The sequence below is a fragment of the Scyliorhinus torazame genome, chromosome 14 (genome assembly GCF_047496885.1).
Source record: "Scyliorhinus torazame isolate Kashiwa2021f chromosome 14, sScyTor2.1, whole genome shotgun sequence".
Lineage (NCBI taxonomy): Eukaryota > Metazoa > Chordata > Chondrichthyes > Carcharhiniformes > Scyliorhinidae > Scyliorhinus > Scyliorhinus torazame.
Window position 1 is genome coordinate 129411054 of NC_092720.1, and position 11516 is coordinate 129422569.

Here is an 11516-nt window from a genome sequence, read left to right on the forward strand (position 1 = left end):
TGCATGTTGAGATAACTCTTGTGTATGTAAATAAACCATCTTTTGAACTAACTAACTGGTTGTGTGGTCATTTGATCGATATAAGGGAAGACTTGTGGTTCACTGAGATAAATAAATAATAGCAACACACTCCAATTTATTTACCCCGGAGAACTGGCCGGCTGTGGTGTGGCTGGTGGCATGAGCAGTCTGCTGCGGCTTGGATCTGCAGCATTTCACAAAATGGTTCCATTTGCCACACTTGTTACAGCGTTTGCCAAATGGCAGCATGTAGGTTCTGTTGTGTTGGCTGAATGATGGCTGCAGTTGGAACAGAGCGTGCCCTATATCGCAATAACCTCTGTTTCCCACCTTAACTCTTTGCTGCTTCTTTCTAACTGCACGTTCAGCGTATAGATGCTGATGGCAGATTCTAAGGTGAAACCTTTCTCGTGTAGAAGCTGCCTGTGGACAAAATCACTTTGCACCCCACACACACTTCGGATAGACATCATCAGCCACGACCGCAGAGGATAACCCCAGTCACCCAGGAGCCAACCCCCCTCCCAGCTGGGGGTGCACCTTGAAAACACCGGGAATCGTCGAATGTGCCAGGATGAAGGCGTCGAGCACACAGCCCGGGTATCAGGTGCAGATGTGCATGATGTGCATTTCATTGTCACACGCCAGCTGCACGTTTGTTGGTTTATGTAGAGCGGCCTGTCATCTGCAGGAGCTTGTAGGATGACATGCATCCCGTCAATCGCCCCCTGGACCTGGGGCATGTCGTAGATGGCAGCGAATCCCAACGCCCGGGCACACAGGTGGGTTCTGTCCACATTGAAATGGATGTATTGTGCTGTTTGGACGGTGCACCGAGCTCTGTGAGATTCCAGACAGTGCCTGGAAGAACTCCGTGGCGTAAAAGTTCAGGGAGACCATCACCTTGACGCCCACCTGGACTGGGTGACCCCCCCCCCCCCCCCCCACTTCCCCCGCAGTACTAGGTGCGCCATGAGTTGCATTGTCCCCCTGCTCAGCCAGAGTGTTCGACGGCATGCCCGGTCTGGCAGGTCTTTGAATAACAGGTACACGTGAGGCCTCCTTTTCACCTCCTCCTCCTTGACGTGTTGGGCGGCCGGCTCCCCACCTTCACCGGCTGCCTCCTGTTCCTCTCCGCCCGCTCTACTGCTGCAGCTTCCTCCTCCTCGTACAGCTGCAGTGCATCTGCCAGGGCTGAGGTGATTATGAGGAAGGCCACCATTGCTGCCTGCAGGAGGAGAAAGGCCGACATGTTAGCATGGTGCGTACCGCTGTTCCCAACAGGTCCACTGGGCTAAACAGTGGCCTGGTTGGCACTGCGGACTTTGCCCCCGCATGTCCCTCCCTCTACCATCCCGTCACCCCTGGCCCCGTCGGTGCCCGGCACCATGGGGACCTCTGGCCCTTGCTCCCGTCCCTGATGCCACGGGTACTGTTGGCTGATGCTGTCCTTGCCAGTGGTACGCTCTGCGGCCCTCGTCCGGCGTCCCCCTGTCAGGGCAACCCCGCCCAATCCAGCCTGGCCATTGTCCAGCCCGCCAACCCACGGTCACGCCTCTCCATTTCCTACCTTCTCTCTGTCCCTCATCAGCCATGGTGAATGTATTCACCAGATAGGTGATATGCCTTTAAGGTTTGGTGTGATATGCCTTTAAGGCTTGGGTTGGAACCCCGGTGGGCTCTGCCTCTGGCTCTGCCTCCCCGGGGCTGTATATAATGTTGCGTCCAGTGGGTGGCGCTCAGTCTGTACTGAAGTCTCTGGTGAGCTAAGTTCTTTGCGTATTAAAGCCTTCATTCATTTGATCTCTCTCACGTGTCATAATTGATGGTATATCAGTAGACTCGGCCTATATTCTCTACAATATATAGAATGGAGATGATCTCTTTTATAAGGCCACAAAGGGGTCCACACAGAGTAGTTCAAAAAAACTTAGTTTATTTACAATAGCTATTAGATGCATCACACGGCTCGGGCTTGGATTGTAGGGCTCCGGATTCCAGGGGGGATTCAGGATTTGGGGCCAATTTGAAATTCCGCTCATGCAGGGATGAGCTCAGACAGGAGTCCACCGCACACTTGCACTGCTCCGAGATCACAAGTGCTATCAGTGCATGGCCGTTTTGAGGTCACAGATGACATTGGCCGCAAGCTGAACACGCACCGTCATGCGATGTGGCAATTCGTGGGGTGTCATCCAGCCCACTCCTCTGCTACCCAGCACATCCCCGATCCGGCTCACCCCGACAGCCACAGCCCGTCCCTCCGCCAGCCACCTGAAATGGTATTGCGGGAGTTGTGGATTTCTGAGCAGCTCTGATTTCTGATGATAACTCCAGGCGGGGGTGAGCTGCTGTGCAAGGCGGACATGCGCCAGACTTTGAATAGGTCCTGGTAAAAGACAAGCGATGCCTGCAAGGAGTTACGAGGACCCACTAAGGAGCTGCATGTTCAGGCAGTGCAACTGGCGGAAAAAATAAGTCGGCAGGGCTTTTTGGAGAGGGCTTGATGTAGAGGTATCGCTGCAAGGCCTGAAGGCAGAAGGTCATTACCTGGATGTGAAGGAACACCAGCACCTGACTGTGCTCCCTAAGCGGGAGACTCTGAACCTCAGCAGCGACCCAGTGTAGTCTCTTGTACAGAACTGTATGAGCATTTTCTGGATGTTAGTGACAAAATCAGGGGTAGGGGTCAAAGTGACCAGCCGATACCACAACATGGAGGCGATCAGCTGGTTTCTGACCTTCCAACTATTTTGGTTGAACACAGATAGCCAAGAAAACTAAATCAAATAAACTGGGGGACAAATTAAAGGGACAGTCCCTTTAAAGTGATACTGCCTTAAAACAAAAAGCGAGTCACAAATGAAACTTAGAAATTGGGAATCAATCAGTGGCACACTCATGCATTGCAAAATTGACTTGATTGGCATAATTGACTCATGGAGGAAGGGTCAGGGAGCTAGTCACACAACTGGTTTCCTCTTGTGGTAGGCGAGGCATACCTGATTCATATGAAGACTGCAAATCGTATGTCAACTTCATCTTGAGCGGGTACCCTCATTCCCCCCAGCTCAAATGGCCTGTGGATTAAACAAGCTTTCCCACTGGAACAGCCAGCCACCCAGACACCAATCTCTGACCTCCATAACCAGTGCCCTTGAACTTCCAGACAACTCATGCTTTCTGACTTCACAGTGCTGCCTGAGTGTGGGTTCATTCTCGCTACAGTTGTTCTCCCCCCGTGTGAAGGTCTTCAGGCCTCATGATGCTGAAAAACACCCTTTCTATGTCCCCCATTCTGTACTTGCAGCCTGGCCTCTCATGGAACTCCACCCAAGAACCTGAGGAAGGAGCAGTGCTCCGAAAGCTAGTGATTCGAAACAAATCTGTTGGACTTTAACCTGGTGCTGTAAGACTTCTTACTTTAGTTTCTTCTGCCACTGATGCACTCATTCCTAAACCTGCCTATGTCCTCTTGAAGTTTATCACCCTCCTCCTCATATTTCAAAGGGTGGCGGGCAGCATGGTGGCATAGTGGTTAGCACTGCTGCCTCACGGCATCCAGGTTCGATCCCGGCTCTGGGTCACTGCCCATGTGGAGTTTGCACATTCTCTCCATGTCTGCAAGGGTCTCACTCCCACAACCCAAAAAGATGTGCAGGGTAGGTGGATTGGCCATGCTAAATTGCCCCTTAATTGGAAAAAAAAGAATTGGGTTACTTAAATTTATTTGAAAAGGTGTCACCCACAGGGTGGTGGGAATCTGGAATGCACTACCTGGGAGGGTAGTTGAGGCGGGAAACCCCACAACCTTTAAAAAGTACTCAGGTGAGCACTTGAAATTTCATAACATTCAAGGCTAGGGGCCAAGTGCTGGGAAGTGGGATTAATGCAGATTTACAATAGTTTTTTTTGTCGGTGCAGACTCGATGGGCCGAAGGGCCCCTTCCATAATGTCTCACTCTAGGATCTCTCCAATTAGATTGCCCATTGATGGGCAGCACGGTGGCGCAGTGGTTAGCACTGCTGCCTCACGGCACCGAGGTCCCAGGTTTGATCCCGGCTGTGGGTCACTGTCCGTGTGGAGTTTGCACATTCTCCCTGTGTTTGTATGGGTTTCGCCGCCACAACCCAAAGATGTGCAGGGTAGGTGGATTGGCCACACTAAATTGCCCCATAATTGGAAAAAATTAATTGAGTACTCTAAATTTAAAAAAAAAGAATGCCCATCGACGAATGTTTGTTTCCCTTTGCTCTGGGCCAGGGAACAATTTGCAAACATAATTAGACTGCCTTAATTGGTGGTTTCCAAATAAATCAACCAATTTCTCATTTCTGTCATTCTTCATCCTTCGAAAATGGGACTCACGAAGACCCTTAAATTGCTTTCAGCCTTTAACCTCACTGTTATTTTTTGTCAGATTTCTGAATTACCTAAATTTTTTGGTTTATTTAGTGAGAAATATTCTATAATATCCAATGAAGCAGATGTTCGCTACAATGCAATGTCTTCAGGGTAGGTTCTGTCATAATATACATCTATGTACACAATGGAGTGCAGACAGGCAGTGATTGATACACAGGATGATCAGTAAGCACACAGAACAGAGCAGCCAATCACCAGACAGGACACGACCACTATAAAGCCAGAGGGCACCAGTTTTCCCGCTCTCTCGGGTCCCAGCTTCTGAGACAGTCAGAGCTCGTGAGCTAGCCAGTGCCTACACCATGTGGTAGCTAGATTAGTCTGGTCAGGCTAGTGTCAGACCTCCAGTCAAGTCAGCATAGTGTCAACCCACAGTTGAACATGTATAATAGTTTGGATGTTGAATAAAATCGTGTTGCATTTTATCAAGTGTTGGAGGTCTGTCTCTCGCTACACTGCATCAAGTGCAGTTCACCTCGACCCAGCCTACCCAAAACATCATGGTACCATCTGAGTGATGCTGAAAATTTGAAGGATCTACCTTGAGTGAATCAGCGCTGACCAGCAAACAGCCATCTGGTGACATGGAAAACGTCCGCCCTCCTCTACAGCTCCGCATCGCCGGCAACTTCGGTGCAAATTGGAGGATCTTCAAACAAAAGTTCCAACTCTATCTCGAAGCCACCGATCTTGAGGCCGCATCGGACTCCAGGAAAATCACACTATTCCTTTCCACAGCCGGGGACCACGCCATCCACATCTACAACTCCCTTACATTCGCTGAAGGTGAAGACAAGACAAAATTTAAAACAGTCCTACTGAAGTTTGACAGCCACTGTGATATTGAGGTGAATGAGAGCTTTGAACGGTACGTTTTTCAGCAGAGACTTCAGGGTATGGATGAACCTTTTCAATCCTTTCTGACCCATCTCTGCATCCTTGCGCAGTCATGTAACTATGACTCGACCACTGATTCCATGATCCGGGATCAGATCGTTTTCGAGGTCCACTCTGATTCCCTTCGGCAGCAGCTCCCGAAAGTCAAGCAGCTCACCCTCGCCATCGCCATCGAAACGTGCGTTCTCCACGAACATGCTAACAATTGATACTCCCACATCAGGGCGGCAGAAACGGCAAAGCTAACCTCCCACGAGGCGGAACGGGTGCAGGCCATCGCACAAATGCAAGGCCTAAGTATCGACGAGAGTGGCCATTCCGTGCGCTTTTCCCGGACCCCTGCGCATGCGTGCCACGACCGAGCGGACGGCGAGACCGAAGACCAGACTGCGCAGGTGCGTACGTCGTTCGACCGCATTGCGCATGCGCGATGGTGCACGGAACGCGCTGACGTTGGCGTCATGACATGTCTGAATTGTGGCTCCGCCCATTTAAAGCGTGCAGACAGGCAGTGATTGACACACAGGATGACCAGTAAGCACACAGAACAGAGCAGCCAATCACCAGACAGGACACGACCACTATAAAGCATGAGGGCACCAGTTTTCCCGCCCTCTCGGGACCCAGCCTCTGAGACAGTCAGAGCTCGTGAGCTAGCCAGTGCCTATACCATGTGGGAGCTAAGTTAGTCTGGTCAGGATAGTGTCAGGTCTCCAGTCAAGTCAGCATAGTGTCGACCCACAGTTGAACATGTATAATAGTTTGGATGTTGAATAAAATCGTGTTGCATTTTATCAAGTGTTGGAGGTCTGTCTCTCGCTACACTGCATCAAGTGCAGTTCACCTCGACCCAGCCTACCCAACACATCAGGTTACTCCCCTTTACTTTGACAAGGTCACCAATATTTTGTCACATCAGAGTCCACTTGTGCAACTTTTGCAATCGTGGTATCGCCACAACTCGGCAAGTGATCAGAAAATTCAGATTTTTCCTTGCCCGTAATTTTTAGTGAATGCCCACAATTCAATGCTTCAAGTTTTAAAAATAAGATAACAAGCTGCCTGTTGTTTCACTTTGTCTTCTTGTCTCAACTTCATTTTTCCCCCAATTTTGACACATAGGTCGGAACTTATAATAATAATAATCTTTATTGCCACAAGTAGGCTTACATTAACACTGCAATGAAGTTACTGTGAAAAGCCCCTTAGTCGCCACATTCCGGCGCCTGTTCGGGTACACAGAGGGAGAATTCAGAATGTCCAATTCACCTAACAGCACGTCTTTCAGGACTTGTAGGAGGAAACCGGACCACTTGGAGGAAACCCACGTAGACACGGGGAGAACATGCAGACTCCGCACAGACAGTGACCCAAGCCGGGAATCGAACCTGGGACCCTGGCGCTATGAAGCACAGTGCCAACCACTGTGCTACCGTGTCGCCCTCTCTGGCCGTTGAAGTCGGCGAGATCTTCTGGTTCCGCCGATGGCACGCCCCCGCTGCAGACTTCATGGCATCCAATGGGAAACCCCGTTGCCAATGGTGGGAACAGCAGATCCCACCGCCGGCCAATGTTGGGCCACCTCCTCTGATGCGAAACGTGCAGGCCTTTTCCATGGAAAATCCTGCCAAGTGTGTTACTTCATTATTGCTAAAAAAAAACTGGCCTCGGATTTAGACAGGTTAAAACAACCTGGCAGAGCAGGATCGCATCAGTCAATCCTGCATTTTTATCAGGTTCTGCAAAAAGAGGATTTATCTTTCAACAAAGGTATAATTCGGATCATGAATTTCCTACAACATTCTTTCTGCCCACACCCAACCCCCTCATATTCTCTCTCCCCCCCCCCCCCCTTTGCTCTCACATTCTCTTGCCCTACCAACCTTTACATTCTTTCTCTCTGGTTTAACACAGGGCTAAATCGCTGGCTTTGAAAGCAGACCAGGACAGGCCAGCAGCACGGTTCAATTCCCGTCCCAGCCTCCCTGAACAGGCGCCGGAATGTGGCGACTAGGGGCTTTTCTCAGGAACTTCATTTGAAGCCTACTTGTGACAATAAGCGATTTTCATTTCATTTTGTTTCTCTCTCACCTTGCCTGGTGTTCGCTGCTTTCTGTCCTGGGGCTTATTTTGCTGCCTTGTCTGGGCTCCGCTGCTTTGCCTGGGCTTGCTGCCTGTTCTGGGCCCCGTCTCCTGGCCCAGGGATCAATGTCTCGCTGGGATTCTGCTGTCTCGGCTGGGGTCCACTGTCTCTTCTGGGCCTCGCTGTCTTGCCTGGGCCCTACTGCTTCACCAGGCCCTTCGCTGCCTCGTCTGGGTCCTACTGCTTCACCAGGGGTTCGCTGCCTTGTCCGGGCCCTACTGCTTCACCAGGGGTTCGCTGCCTTGTCCGGGCCCTACTGCTTCACCAGGGGTTCGCTGCCTTGTCCGGGTCCTACTGCTTCACAAGGGTTCGCTGCCTTGTCTGGTCCCGATGCCTTACCTGGTCCCGCTGCCTCACGTAGGCCCCATTGGCTCATCTGAGGTACTCTGAGCTGCCTCGTCTGGAGCTTGCTTTGAACTTAAAAAAATGTTTAAAATATTTTTATCAAAGTTTTCAATTGTACAAAATCGTACAAAACATATACATTTTGAAACATCAAATAAGAAAAGAAAATACAAAAGAGAACACAAACCCACATACCCCAATCGCACCCTGCCCCAATTCCCCCTCTCCCCCAGCAATTGATGGTGATTAATTCCTTGAAGTAAGTAATAAAAGGCTGCCACCCCTCATAGAACCCTCCGACCGGTTTCCCCTCATGACGTACTTAACCTTTTCTAGGTATAAAAATTCCATTAGATCGCCTAACCATGCCGGGCACTTGGTGGGGTTGGAGACCTCCACCCAGCAGGACTCGCTTCCGGGAAATCAACGAGGCGATGGCCCCGTCCTCAGTGAGTCCAACACCCCAAATATGGCAACCAAAGGACAGGGCTCCAGTTCAATATTGAGAATCGCCGACATGGTGCTAAAGAAGGAGACCCGAAAGCTCACAATTTTGGGGCAGCATCAGAACACGTATGTCTGGTTGGCCGGTTCCCTGGCGCACCGCTCACACCTATTGTCCACCTCCAGCAAAAAACTACTCATCCTCTCCTTGGTTCGGTGTGCCCTAAATATTACCTGAAGCTGGATCAGGCCCAGCCTCCCACACGAGGACGTGGAGTTCACCCTGCGAAGGGCCTCACTCCACACCCTATCATCTATTATGGCCCTCAACTCCCCCTCCCGCTACTCTTTCACTCTACCCACTGAGCTTATTTCTTCTGATAGGATCTACCTGTAGATTCCTGATGTATTACCCTCCTCCAACCCTGCAAGTAACAGGATCCTTGCCATTAGAGATGTCGGGGGGTGCCTGTGGGAAAGTCGGGAAAGTCTTCTGCACTAAATTCCGAACCTGGAGATACCTAAACAAGTTTGACCTCGAGAGCCCGTACCACCCCGTTAGTTCCTCTAAGCTGGTGATTGCCTCTCCAAAAACAAGTCTCCTATTCTCTCTAATCCCTTCTTACCCCACATCTCAAACATGGCGTCCAGTTTCGACGGCTCAAACAGGTGGTTAGTACAAATAGAGACCAACTTCGACAAAGCCTCAGCTTAAGATGCTGTCTGGACTGCCTCCCTATCCTTCGAGGGGACACGACCACCAGGCTCGCAGAATATCTTGTCAGCGAAACCGTGAGCGAAGCTGTGGCCGGTGCTCCCAACCCAGACCCCTTACACGACCTCTCCACTATGTACCCAAGCGGCCTCTGGGTCACTACATCACCCCAGCACCTTTTCTATGTTGGCTGCCCAAAACAAAAAAGCAAATTGGGCAGCGCGAGGCCGCCGGACTGTCTGTCCCTCTTTAAAACTGTCCGACGGATTCTTGGAGTCTTGCCGCCCAAATAAAAGATATTATCAGCCTGCCTAGCTTCCCAAAAAAGGATTTAGGGAGGAAGACAGGAAGAACCGTGGAAGAATATTCATTTTGATAGACTGGACCCTGCCTGCCAAGGACAAAGGTTATCCCACCTTTGCAGATCTGACTTGACCTTACTCACCAGACTGGTGCAGTTCAATTTATGGAGCTGTGCCCAGTCCCGGGCCATGCAGATACCTGAAGTTTGATCTGGCACGGCGAAAGGGAATCGTCCTCGGGTTGGTTCCCCTCCCCACGGGGTCCAGCAGAAAATACTCACTCTGTCAAGTTCAATCCTGAAAAAGAGCCAAAGCTCTTCAGAAGCTCTATTATATCACCCATTACAAAGCAGTAAGTCGTCGGCATAGAGGGACACCCTATGCTCCACCCTCCACCTAATTATCTGTGGTGAATGTATAATCACTGATAATTCACCAGTGCACTGTGTTATGTTATTAACCCTGTGGGCTCTACCTATGGGCCATTGTATGGCTTCACCCACAGGGGATATGTTAGGGCATGTACGGGCTCCGCCCATGGCTCCAGCCCCTTTACAGGAAGTATAAGAGCTGCTGACCTGTGGGGCCGCCTTCAATGTTGTACCGGTGACAGGCAGGCTCAGTTCTAAGCTGATTAAAACCACGGTTTACTTCTCCACGTGTCTTCGAGTGAATTGATGGTCGCATCATTATCCCCTTCCATTTTCTTGACGCCCTCAAAGCCATAGCCAAGGGTTCGATCGCCAATACAAATAGGAGGGGAGACATCGGACACCCCTGTCACATTCCCCAACCCAATTGGAAGTACCCCAAGCTCAAAATATTGGTATGTACACTAGCCGATGGGGCCTTATACAGCAGATGTTTCCACAAAACAAACTTTGGTCCAAGCCCAAACGTCACTAAAACTGTAAACAGGTACTTCCATTCCACCCTGTCAAATGCTTTCTCGGCGTCCAAAGACACCATCCACCTCAGGACCAGGTCCCGCGGGTGGGGAGAGAACTACATTTAACAGTTTCCGAACGTTAGGCGACAGCAGCCGGCCCTTAATAAATCCTGTCTGATCTTCACCTCTCACCCCAGGAAGGCAAGGCTCTAACCTCACCGCTAGCACCTTAGCCAATACCTTGGCATCTATATTTAACAATGAAATAAGACGAGAAGGCCAACATTCCAGAGGGTCAACTGCAACAGTGCCACTGGGAGAGCACCCGAGCCAAAGAATCCTTAAATATGTCCACCATCAATCGGACCAACTATCAGGCAAACCTCTTTCAAAAAAAAATAACTTTAGAGTACCCAATTATTTTTTTCCAATTAAGGGGCAATTTAGCATGACCAATCCACCTAGCCTGCACATCTTTGGGTTGTGGGGGCGAAACCCACGCAAACACGGGAAGAATGTGCAAACTCCACACGGACAGTGACCCAGAGCCGGGATTGAACCTGGGACCTCGGCGCCGTGAGGCAGCAGGGCTAACCCACTGCACCACCGTGCTGCCTGCAAACCTCTTGTAAATCTCTACTGGAAACCCATCCAGCCCTGAGGCCTTACCTGTTTCCATCCACTCGATAGCTGCCAAGATTTCCCCGGGACCTAGTGGCGCCTGGAACTCTTCGCGCTTCTCCTCCCCCACCACAGGAAATTCCAGACCCTCAAAAATGCCGACATCTCCGAACCCCTCCTCTGGCGACTCCAACCTGTAAAGATTCTTTTAGGATGCCTCAAACACACCGTTTACTGTATCCGGGGCGGACACTCGAGTCCATGACCTGAATGATCTCCCTAGAGGCTGCCTGCCACCTCAACTGGTAAGCCAGCAGTCGGCCATATTCATAAATGATCCCCCTGGAACACCCCAGCCTTACCTGTAGACAACAGATCGAACTGTTTGCAGTTTCTTCCTATTCGCCAGGAGCTCTGGGGTAGGGTCACTCGAATACCTGCAGTCCACCTCCAGAATATTGTCAACTAGCTTCTGCCACTCTAACCTCTGATAACCACTTTCAAGGCCTCCCACAGTGTGGAAGGAGAGACAGGCCCATTCCCATTGAACCCTACATACTCATCGATAGCCTTAGAAATGTGCCCACAAAACCAGTATCCGCCAGTAGCCCCATGTCCAGCCTACATGCCGGACGTTGAACAGAGCCCACCTCTAAGACCAAGTCCACCAAGTGCGGAGCATGGTCCAAAATGACTATAGTTGAATGTTCTAC